Source organism: Mastomys coucha, unplaced genomic scaffold (genome assembly GCF_008632895.1).
Source record: "Mastomys coucha isolate ucsf_1 unplaced genomic scaffold, UCSF_Mcou_1 pScaffold22, whole genome shotgun sequence".
NCBI lineage: Eukaryota > Metazoa > Chordata > Mammalia > Rodentia > Muridae > Mastomys > Mastomys coucha.
Genome location: NW_022196905.1, coordinates 184,520,097 through 184,527,574, shown reverse-complemented (window position 1 = coordinate 184,527,574; position 7,478 = coordinate 184,520,097).

Here is a 7,478-nt window from a genome sequence, read left to right as displayed (position 1 = left end):
AGATTTATTCACTCATTACTTCAACAAAAATTCATTTGCTAATATTTACTGAGCTTAAGTCTAAGCACATAATTCCAAATAAGATGTCCAACCCTCCATGAACTGCCAGCTTAGTCAAAGCAACAACTTTAGGTCCAAATCATTCCAACACACTATGACATCCACTTAACATAATTTGTACAAGATCCTAAAGTAGCTAAAGTTAGTAAAGCTGCCCATTCAGCATTGAGTCAAAGGTGTTCCACTCAGTAAGTCTTGAAATGAATCTTGAATATCAATGCCATATAATATAATATTTGTTTACTAAAGGCCATTTTGCATAGAGGAAAAGGGACATCTTCTTAGAAGGCTATTATCATAGATGTTTCAGTAAATAAGGATTCAGAGGTTTAGGTCACAGAATTCCCTGGAAGTTGACAGGGGTTGTAAAGCCCTGAGGTAGTTCAGTGGGTCTGCAACAGTCCTTTGCTTTGGAGAGGTTCTTGGTAGAGGTACACCATTACAGCAGCCCTACATTCAGATCTCCACTTCTCCCCCTGGGACCTCTTTATACTTCAGTTTCTTTCACCTGTGGCTTTGAGAGATTTTTTGAAAGATTACATCTGGAAAACTCATGCAATGTTGTCTAATTGCCTTCCCAGTAGAACCTTTCTCCCCAAGACAGTCTTCCTTCAGACAAAAAGAAATTCCTGTTAAGGTAAATTAAAATGCAGGCCAGGCCTGAGAAAACCCTGTGTAGCTAACAAGACCTTACATGCAATCTTAACTTGGCTTAATTCGCAAACACACACAAATTTTAACTTGAGTGTTATGATGTCAGGACCTATGTTAAAGAAAAATAAAGCTTACACTCAACCAATGTGAAGCAGTCGACGGAGTTACAATTATATAACTAGAAACTCCCCAGAGAGATAGTGAATCAAACTTTAGAGTTAATCAAATGTTTTCTTATGTGGCTTCCATAGTCATCTTATAAAAATCCTCCCCTACCCCAACCTTCAGGGTAGTTCAACTACTGATTTGTAATTTCTCAATTCAAGAGTTTCTATTTGCTCAGATAACTTCTTTAGCATTGTAGTGTGACTCAGTTTATTTTTTAAATGCCAAAAGGAAGACATAAAATGTGAGACAAGAAAAGAAATACTCATCGCTGAGGTGAAGTATCCAATACGGGCTTAAAAACTACTGAGCAGATGATTAGAGCATCTTTTTTCTACAATAAGGCAGTTTAATATGAGAATGATTTGAAATTTGATGTGTAGAGAACTACATATGTTTATTCTTTGACTATATTCACCTCATCAAAATAATTACTACATTTCTTAAATTCTAAGATGGATCTTAATTGTAAGATTAAAACTTTGATTTGGACAGCTTCAATTTGTCATTTTAGATTGCTTTATTAATTCTCTAAGGACTGTGAAAAGAAATAAACAAAAATCCTAGAGACAGAAGAATGAAAACCATGTTAGCATTACTAAAATCAATATATATTTTAATTCTAAAGCATAAGTTTATGGTAGTTATGACAAATATGATGACGGTTTCTTACATGTTTCTTTCCTATTCATTATGTCCTCTCTCCTCTTTAACCACCAAGAGTCTTTTCCTTTTTCCAGTGATCTTATAAAATGACAATTTTCATTTTGTTAAAATGTTGGTAGTGTGCCCAGGTGTACGAATGGGGAAGAGAAGATGAGGCCGGTGTTGACCCAGGTGGACATAGGTGAATGCAGAGACTCAGGACTGCTGAGAATAAGAAATAAATGATTGAGAGTTTACCTGAACAGGACATTATATCAGCTCCTTGAAAGACAAGGAATATCATGCAAGAGGAGGACAGGGAAAGAATGCAAAAACCAAAAGATAGGGGGAAAAGGTGTAGAGCACCCTCTATTCTAAAAATGACACAATCATGATCCTTGAACTCATAGGAGTTGCTGTTACCTGCACTGTGTAAGTGTGGCCCTGTCAACAATTAGTGACGCATGGGGGAGGAGCATTTTGGGTCTCCCTGCTAAACTGTTGGCTACTAAAAGATTCTGGGAGAGAGGGATTCACTGACTACTGTCCTGTATCTACTGGTGAGCTCATGAGACTCCAAAGAATAATTTAAATGCCATAGTCAGGCAGCCTACTTTGTTTAAATTCAATGAGTCACAGAACAAACAAAAAGAAACAAACCCAGAAAAAGTCCTTATTTTAGGGGAGAGGAGGAGAAGGCAGGAGTAGGAGGTGAGAGTAATTAAAATGCATCTTATACATGTTTCAAAATTTCAAAGAACAAGTTTAATAATAATAAAAACAAGATAATAACATGTTGTAGACTTCCCCTTCAAATATGTGAATATTTGTTTAGAAAAACTGCTTGTCATCTAGAGCTCATCATCCAGAAATTTTTTTGTCCATTACAAGTAAAGACAATGGTACACACTATGAATTTTAAAGACATTAAATTTAATAACACTCTTGGTTCACTATGTCCATCTACGTTTGCCCTTGGAAGGCATTCATCCCAGCGTCAGTACATAAACTGACCTAGCCAAGAAGTACAGAAGGAGCGAGGATACAAATGGACCTGAAGGGAGTTTGCCACTCCCTTGATACCAGGCCCTGTCTTTGATTGTTAGAAATGTCTAAGTGTATGTCCAAACATTCATATTAATATTAAGAAAAATAGAATGACACATTCAGTTACTCTATTACTTTCTTTCAATAAAGTAAATAAGTAAATCCTAGTTGGAAAAAAAATGTTTTTCTGGCGTCATCTTCCCTCAAAGTGACAGTGCATGTAAGACTAATTTGCTAACAAAAGTCAGAAGCAGCAGCAGCAGCAAAGACATATTAGTTTTGCTGGTTTCAAATGAAAAAGCTCTGCGTGTTTACTTATACTGGATAAAATACACCTAAACATAACCTTCGCTAATAAGGAGCTTAAGCCTGTATTTAAAGATCTCAGCAACTGCCATGTCATCCCAGGAGCTGAAGCAGGGAGACTTTAAAAATCTAATTACTTTTAAATGATTCTCACCAGATGCTTTACACTTCTATTCGGTGCCTCACGCTCCCTCTGAAGGCAGGTTAGCTTAGCTCCCATACTACACTCTCCACGGGTTAGCCTCACAAACCCACCTTCTAATTAATGGGAAGAAGTGACATTTGTGCAGTATAATCTGGCACTCTGCTACTCCTGGTGATGACTACTGTACACCTCAACCATTAAGAGCTCATCTCTCATTAAGTCAACTGTCCCTCTCTTCTCAGGTTTACACCCTTGTGAAACAGCTTTCTTGACATTAAAAGAAAAGCATATTTTACCCCACTGGCAAATGAATCTGAAGAGGATGTGAGATTTGTTCTGTCTGTTATCCAGACTTTATCCTTTAACTTAATAGATGAAAGTTCTTATTTGGGTGTTTGAGGGGCTGGTGATAGACTAGGAAAAAAATGAGGAAGGACAGATGCTGGACTGTGGAAAGACAGGCAGTCTGCTCTGGGAAGCATGGCGTACCAAGTTAAGCCCAGCATCTCATCCGTTTACTACCCATTCCTGCTACACTGAGTCTACAACTTGAACTGGGGTATCAATAAGAGTATTATAGATCTGGGATCACAGTGATTTGTAGGAGGGTGGGGATAGTAAGCAGGCTTCTTAATTAGTCTGCTTCAATTCCTGTCTCAGTTTCTTGACTAAAATTCCTGCCTTGGCCTCCCAAATCGACCATACATGTAAGCCAAATCAATTCTTTCCTACTGGATACTTTTTTGGTTATGGTGTTTATCAGATCAGTAAGAAACTAAAAGAATACAGGTGATTTGTAAATATTAAGCAATGATCCATTCTGAGCAATGGGATCTAATTGCTGCTATCCCATCCAGGATGTGAATCATGTTTTTGTATCTATCTGACCTTTGGGTAACCTAGCAACATAATAGAGACCATGGTAGTATGAAAGCTCACCATCCAATCTGAGAGAAGTTGACAAACTTCAACTATATGGTTTTTCACATGCAATAAAGCAGATGCTGTTGCCTAAAACTCTCTGGAGTGGTTTATCTCCAAGTCCTTTACCCATGGGCACTGCTGTCTTGTAGAGGATGCTCCAGTAGTAATGATAGGTTGGCTCACATTTTCTTGGATCAGATAATTTAAACTAGTTCACAAAATCCTTCAGTTTTTTTTTGTTTTGTTTTGTTTTGCAAGCTTTGGATAATGGACATTGTCATTAACTTATACTAAGAAATATACATTCTTATAAATATTTAATACGTTTGTTGCAAAGGCAGTTGATGATACAATATTACATGGATATATAGATAACTTTAATTTTAATGCCAACAAAATAAAGATGAAGCACTTGGGGATCTTGTGGAAAGTAAAGAACACATTCTGTTTTAGCAGTTCTCAGTGAGGGCTGAGACTGGCAGTTGTCACTCATCACTGATGATTCTGGTGCTACTAGTCTAAGTCACACGTGCAGAAGCTCATGGATATCCCCTGGTAAAAATTTATTCTTTCCTCTTTCTATTTATTTATTTACATCTGAAATGCTCTCCCCTCTTAGTACCCCCTTGCAGAGTTCTTCCTTATCTCCTGAGACAGCAGTCCTCCATTCCAGGGCATTGCCCCATCCTGGTGCCTCAAGTCCCTGCAGGATTAGGCATAATCTCTCCCACAGAGGCCAAATAAGACAATCTTCTGATACATATGTGCCAGGGTCCTCGGGCTAGTCCCTGTATGTTCACTGGTTTGTGGCTCAGTCTCTGGGCACTCCCAGGGATCCAGTTTAGTTGACACTATTGGTCTTCGTGTGGGGCTGCCATCTTCTTGAGGGACTTTAATCCTTCTCCTACCTCTTGCCTAGGGGTCTCTGACCTTTGTTCAATGTTTATCTATGGGTATTTGTCTCAGGCATCTGCTAGTAGAGCCTCTCAGGGGCTGCTGTGCTAGGCTCCTGTCTGCAAATACAATATGACATCATTAATAGTGTGAGGGATGATACCTGCCCAAGAGATCAGTCTCAAAATGGGCTTGTCACTGGTTAGCCATTCTTTCAGTCTCTGCTCTTTGTCCCTGCATTTCTAGACAGGACTAATTTTGGATCAAAAGTTTTGTAGGTAGGTTGATGTCCCATTCCTCCACTGGGTGGCCTGTCTGGTTATAAGAGGTCTCTTCGGGTTCCATATCCTCACTGTTAGATATTTCAGCTAAGGTCGCCTGCATTGACTCCTGGGTGCCTCGCTTGTCCTGAAACCCTGGGATTTTCTATACAAATCAAAATGATCCTGAGATTCCACCTTACAAGAAACAGAATGGCTAAAATAAAAAACTCGAGAGACAGCACATGCTGGTGAAGATGTGGAGAAATGGGAACACTCCTCTATTGCCGGGGGGGGACTGTACATTTGTAAAACCACTCTGGAAATCAATCTGGCAGTTTTTCAGAAAATTGGAAATAGTCTTACCTGAAGACCCATCTGTACCACTCCTGGATATATGCCCAAAAGATTCTCCACCATACCCTAGGGACATGTGATCCACTATGTTCATAGTATTCAGAAACTGGAAGCAACCCAGATGTCCCACAACCAGAGAATGGGTATAGAAAATGTGGTACATTTACACAATGGAATACTGTTCTGCTATTAAAACCAGCAACATCATGAGATTTGCAAGCAAATGGAAGCAAAATAGTTGTGGGAGACAGAGGGAAGGAGGAACCTGGATGGGAGATGGGAGAGCAAGAGCACTAGGAGGCAGAATCAGGCATGGGGAGAGACAAGAGAGAGGCCTAGAGGGCCTGGAGAATGAATGGAAATCTGCAGCTGCTAGGGCTAGGGGGTAGGGGCTTCTCTGGGTAGTTTATTCTTGAAAATGTTGTGATTGCTGGGCAAAGAGCTTCTTTTGTACTATGTAAATTGTGTTATTTGGATCATAATGAAGTTACCAATCTTTTAAAACTTTCCTCTGTGTGTATGTGTGTGTTTGTGTGTGTGTAGGTCTCTGTGTGTGTGTGTGTATGTGTGTGTGCATGTGTGTGTGTGTAAATATATTTCTATTTGATAATGTTCTGTTGTGAAGAAAGAGCATAGCAATAATATTGCAATTATATGTATTTTTTTCAGTTGGAGTTGATTGAATTGACAGCTACAGGGCTTGCAACCAAGCATGCTGTCCAAATTTAGCAAAGTATGTATGGCTATTTATATGGTTAGCTTAGGTATTAGCTTTCCCCCTTTATAAATAAAGACTCTGTGCAATGCCAACTGAGACAGGTTTGGTGAAAGAGAAATGCAAAAGCCAAGAGATTGGAAATTCAGGTTTAAACCTTTCGTTGTCACAATCGGGCTTCACCCGATTCGCTCAATCTCTTGTATTGTTCAATTCTATCATAGCGTCATCCTTAGGTAAGCTCTCTCTAATTAGCTGTGCATGGAACACCTAGATTAATGGATATCCTTTTAGCAAGTCTGACAGATAAACAATTTCTCTTTCCTGGAAATTAATGTCATTGCTCTTGCTCTGGCCAACAATGTGGACCCCTCTAGTTAGCTGAGCCTTGTGCTCCCTTTTTCTCTCAGCTCATGCCAATTCTATAAAATTAATCTTGGCTGTAAATTGGATAGGGATTGTTCTTGGAGGGAAAATGGACAACTATTACAAAAAAATTGCAAATCTTTCTCTGTGGTATGCTTTCTCCCAGGACTACATTGGCACTGACCTTACTTTTAAAAAAGTAGCATGCTAGAGAAAGTACAGGTGTCATTTTTAAGTGGATACTTTAAGATTCCAGCCATGTGCTGTCACACTTTTCTGAGTGAGGGAAGATCAGAACAAACAACTAACATAGGAAGCAAGCTTTTGCAGTTGTAAACCATTGGCTACTGCATTTGTTTTCTGAAGTAATTCTGTTTAAACACACCGACACAATGAGGGTAAACAACAGATGTTCATAATAGTCTATTTATCTCTTCCAAAATGCATATCCACTCTTGTTTTCTAACAAAACAGTTTCAAACTGTCTCCACCACATTTAATACTGCTTTAATTACATGTCTAAAGTCTGCTAACTTCCTGCCTGAGGAAGGGAAGCATAAACTCCTGTCCTGTTATATCCTCTGATCTAGTCACCGCCTCCACATTCAAGTTCAGAAGTGTTGTCTGATGACAGCTTCTCTAGGTCAATTACCCATTAAAGTCTACTGGTGAAACAGTGATGGTTAAATCATATACTTAATGATACTGAAATGATATCTTTAATCATCTCTCATACAAGGAACATATATGATAAAAAAGAGAGATTTATAAAACAAACAAGGATTTCTTTCTTTCTTTCCTTCCTCCCTTCCTTCCTCCATTCCTTCCTTAAAAAGAAAGCTAGCAGGTTTCTTTTCTTTTCTTTTCTTTTTTTGTTTTGTATATTTGTTTGTTGTTTTGCTCGTTTTTTTTTTTTTTTTTTTTTTTTTTTTTTTTTTTT